General features: G+C 53.7%; 1 non-coding gene across 1 annotated transcript in view; it reads left to right on the top strand.

Moving 5' to 3' along the window:
* The first annotated feature begins 3,286 nt into the window (after window positions 1–3,286).
* The window catches only part of LOC124590124, a 1,910-nt gene continuing 196 nt past the window's right edge, over window positions 3,287–5,000 (top strand). The window contains exon 1 of the ribosomal RNA XR_006976356.1: window positions 3,287–5,000. This exon is cut by the window's right edge and continues 196 nt beyond it. This is a non-coding gene — a ribosomal RNA (small subunit ribosomal RNA).

Genomic DNA, 5,000 nt, shown 5'->3' with positions numbered 1-5,000 from the left:
ACCTTAACCTAACCCATATTGTACCTTAACCTAACCCATATTGTACCTTAACCTAACCCATATTGTACCTTAACCTAACCCATATTGTACCTTAACCTAACCCATATTGTACCTTAACCTAACCCATATTGTACCTTAACCTAACCCATATTGTACCTTAACCTAACCCATGTTGCGCCTTAACCTAACCCATGTTGCGCCTTAACCTAACCCATGTTGCGCCTTAACCTAACCCATGTTGCGCCTTAACCTAACCCATGTTGCGCCTTAACCTAACCCATGTTGCGCCTTAACCTAACCCATGTTGCGCCTTAACCTAACCCATGTTGCGCCTTAACCTAACCCATGTTGCGCCTTAACCTAACCCATGTTGCGCCTTAACCTAACCCATGTTGCGCCTTAACCTAACCCATGTTGCGCCTTAACCTAACCTATGTTGCGCCTTAACCTAACCTATGTTGCGCCTTAACCTAACCTATGTTGCGCCTTAACCTAACCTATGTTGCGCCTTAACCTAACCTATGTTGCGCCTTAACCTAACCTATGTTGCGCCTTAACCTAACCTATGTTGCGCCTTAACCTAACCTATGTTGCGCCGTAACCTAACCTATGTTGCGCCGTAACCTAACCTATGTTGCGCCATAACCTAACCTATGTTGCGCCTTAACCTAACCTATGTTGCGCCTTAACCTAACCTATGTTGCGCCTTAACCTAACCTATGTTGCGCCGTAACCTAACCTATGTTGCGCCTTAACCTAACCTATGTTGCGCCTTAACCTAACCTATGTTGCGCCTTAACCTAACCTATGTTGCGCCTTAACCTAACCTATGTTGCGCCTTAACCTAACCTATGTTGCGCCTTAACCTAACCTATGTTGCGCCTTAACCTAACCTATGTTGCGCCTTAACCTAACCTATGTTGCGCCTTAACCTAACCTATGTTGCGCCGTAACCTAACCTATGTTGCGCCTTAACCTAACCTATGTTGCGCCTTAACCTAACCTATGTTGCGCCGTAACCTAACCTATGTTGCGCCTTAACCTAACCTATGTTGCGCCTTAACCTAACCTATGTTGCGCCTTAACCTAACCTATGTTGCGCCTTAACCTAACCTATGTTGCGCCTTAACCTAACCTATGTTGCGCCTTAACCCAACACACGTTGGGCCTTAACCCAACACACGTTGGGCCTTAACCCAACACACGTTGGGCCTTAACCCAACACACGTTGGGCCTTAACCCAACACACGTTGGGCCTTAACCCAACACACGTTGGGCCTTAACCCAACACACGTTGGGCCTTAACCCAACACACGTTGGGCCTTAACCCAACACACGTTGGGCCTTAACCCAACACACGTTGGGCCTTAACCCAACACACGTTGGGCCTTAACCCAACACACGTTGGGCCTTAACCCAACACACGTTGGGCCTTAACCCAACACACGTTGGGCCTTAACCCAACACACGTTGGGCCTTAACCCAACACACGTTGGGCCTTAACCCAACACACGTTGGGCCTTAACCCAACACACGTTGGGCCTTAACCCAACACACGTTGGGCCTTAACCCAACACACGTTGGGCCTTAACCTGCTCTGTAATTGTCATACGACGCGTTAAATTAGTGTAGTGTTGCCTAACTGCAACCCCCGCAATATAGTTTGCTACTCGCACTGCCCGGTCCCCAGAGTATCGCTTCATGTTAAACACCTTGCAGCTATACACTGTAATGCGGATGGCGGCAGGACGTACATGCTCAATGCCCTTCGCAGTTGTTCATTGGCATTCGCATGGCGAAGCACAGCCTACGTTGTGGTACGGCTTGTGGCAACTGTCCGCTGATGTTGTACGTCCAAATCACACACTGTACCGCACATTGGTCCTCATGTACTGAATGATACATCGTGGTACATGTGTGACCGTACCACGACTGCGCCAACAACGGCGAACCATACGGTCCAAATATTGTGCACTCAGCTACGTGTCGTCTCCCTATAAGAGCTGGATTGCAGTATGGTATGCCGTGGATGGGGATCAGCATGAGCCGTCTGTTGATGTAGTGGCGCGTGTTGTCAGACGTAGTCGTCTCTTCTCACACACCGTGATAGCATGGTGCACTGCGTTCCACATCTGCGACATGCGACAGAGGCCGGTTGACAGTCGTTCGCGCAATGGACATCGCATACGTACGGGGGCCACCTTCCACGTGTTCGCGAAGCGTGCACATGTTGTTGCGTGTATGTGGGCAGACATAGTGTGTCGTGACACCTGACACAGGCATGCAACAATCGTTGAATTTGCAAATGGCGATGGACGTCTACGTTTGCTGGTGACGTTACGCAAATGAAGAACTGGTAAACCGTTGTGGTGCGGTTGTTCTCGCTAGAGGTGAATCAGTGATGGCGACGATCGGTTGAGCTACCAACCGGTTGTTTCAGCGATACCCACCATGCCCACGAACGTGAATGGCATGTGGGTGTGAAGCGATACGCGGCGGTGGCTGGGTGGGACCGTCCCCGGCCGGTGAGGGGGGGCCTTCCGGCGTGCTGGCCGCGCGGTGCGTGGGCGCACGCGCTACAGCCGGCTGGTGGGGGCGGCCAGTGGCAGGCGCGCCGGCCGACGGAGGCGGCAGGCGGCGCAGCTGCGCGCCGGCGCACCCTGCACGCGGCGCCGTGCGGCCAAAGTAGGTCCTCGCGGGCCCGGTGCGAAGCGCGGTGGACATCTGCAGTGTGCTGGTCCGATTGAGGACTGTGTGCGCTGAGGATGCGCCGCCGCCCGGCGCTCGGCGCCGCGACGCCGTCTGCTGCTCGGTCGCCTCTGCGGTTCTCGCAGGTGGATTGTATCGCAGCTGTGCGGACGTGTTGGCGCGTGCGCTGTGCTGGGAGAGTTCGCTTCGGCACCCAAGTGGGGCTTTTGTCCTTCTGTGGCGCTGGCGTTGGAGCTGCCGGCCACCGTAGGTGGCGCGTGTTGTCTCCCGCCGGCAATGCCACGACAGCACGCTCCCGGGCCTCTGTCGGCAGCGGCAAGCTCAGTTGGGAGCACGGGTGGTCGCACCTAAAGCGTCTACTCGCCAAACTCCGGGCGATTGCGCCTCTCTCGAACCCGACCAAGTACTTAGGACGGCGCTGCGCGCCGCCGGGACCTGAGAGGGTTTCGAGGTGTATTGTGCAGGGGAGCTCAGCCTCCTCCTGTTTGCAGAATAATTGAGCGGACGCTTGCGTGTTCGCGCGGGCCCCCGGGACACACTCCCGGGCGGCCGGCTGCTCAGCTCTAGTTGACGCAGCTCCCTGGTTGATCCTGCCAGTAGTCATATGCTTGTCTCAAAGATTAAGCCATGCATGTCTCAGTACAAGCCGCATTAAGGTGAAACCGCGAATGGCTCATTAAATCAGTTATGGTTCCTTAGATCGTACCCACGTTACTTGGATAACTGTGGTAATTCTAGAGCTAATACATGCAAACAGAGTCCCGACCAGAGATGGAAGGGACGCTTTTATTAGATCAAAACCAATCGGTCGGCTCGTCCGGTCCGTTTGCCTTGGTGACTCTGAATAACTTTGGGCTGATCGCACGGTCCTCGTACCGGCGACGCATCTTTCAAATGTCTGCCTTATCAACTGTCGATGGTAGGTTCTGCGCCTACCATGGTTGTAACGGGTAACGGGGAATCAGGGTTCGATTCCGGAGAGGGAGCCTGAGAAACGGCTACCACATCCAAGGAAGGCAGCAGGCGCGCAAATTACCCACTCCCGGCACGGGGAGGTAGTGACGAAAAATAACGATACGGGACTCATCCGAGGCCCCGTAATCGGAATGAGTACACTTTAAATCCTTTAACGAGTATCTATTGGAGGGCAAGTCTGGTGCCAGCAGCCGCGGTAATTCCAGCTCCAATAGCGTATATTAAAGTTGTTGCGGTTAAAAAGCTCGTAGTTGGATTTGTGTCCCACGCTGTTGGTTCACCGCCCGTCGGTGTTTAACTGGCATGTATCGTGGGACGTCCTGCCGGTGGGGCGAGCTGAAGGCGTGCGACGCGCCTCGTGCGTGCTCGTGCGTCCCGAGGCGGACCCCGTTGCAATCCTACCAGGGTGCTCTTGAGTGAGTGTCTCGGTGGGCCGGCACGTTTACTTTGAACAAATTAGAGTGCTTAAAGCAGGCAAGCCCGCCTGAATACTGTGTGCATGGAATAATGGAATAGGACCTCGGTTCTATTTTGTTGGTTTTCGGAACCCGAGGTAATGATTAATAGGGACAGGCGGGGGCATTCGTATTGCGACGTTAGAGGTGAAATTCTTGGATCGTCGCAAGACGAACAGAAGCGAAAGCATTTGCCAAGTATGTTTTCATTAATCAAGAACGAAAGTTAGAGGTTCGAAGGCGATCAGATACCGCCCTAGTTCTAACCATAAACGATGCCAGCCAGCGATCCGCCGCAGTTCCTCCGATGACTCGGCGGGCAGCCTCCGGGAAACCAAAGCTTTTGGGTTCCGGGGGAAGTATGGTTGCAAAGCTGAAACTTAAAGGAATTGACGGAAGGGCACCACCAGGAGTGGAGCCTGCGGCTTAATTTGACTCAACACGGGAAACCTCACCAGGCCCGGACACCGGAAGGATTGACAGATTGATAGCTCTTTCTTGATTCGGTGGGTGGTGGTGCATGGCCGTTCTTAGTTGGTGGAGCGATTTGTCTGGTTAATTCCGATAACGAACGAGACTCTAGCCTGCTAACTAGTCGCGTGACATCCTTCGTGCTGTCAGCGATTACTTTTCTTCTTAGAGGGACAGGCGGCTTCTAGCCGCACGAGATTGAGCAATAACAGGTCTGTGATGCCCTTAGATGTTCTGGGCCGCACGCGCGCTACACTGAAGGAATCAGCGTGTCTTCCTAGGCCGAAAGGTCGGGGTAACCCGCTGAACCTCCTTCGTGCTAGGGATTGGGGCTTGCAATTGTTCCCCATGAACGAGGAATTCCCAGTAAGCGCGAGTCATAAGCTCGCG

The sequence above is a fragment of the Schistocerca americana genome, unplaced genomic scaffold, assembly GCF_021461395.2.
Source record: "Schistocerca americana isolate TAMUIC-IGC-003095 unplaced genomic scaffold, iqSchAmer2.1 HiC_scaffold_742, whole genome shotgun sequence".
Classification (NCBI taxonomy): domain Eukaryota; kingdom Metazoa; phylum Arthropoda; class Insecta; order Orthoptera; family Acrididae; genus Schistocerca; species Schistocerca americana.
Note: the sequence above shows the minus strand (reverse complement) of the source record. Positions and strands in the feature narration are given on the sequence as shown.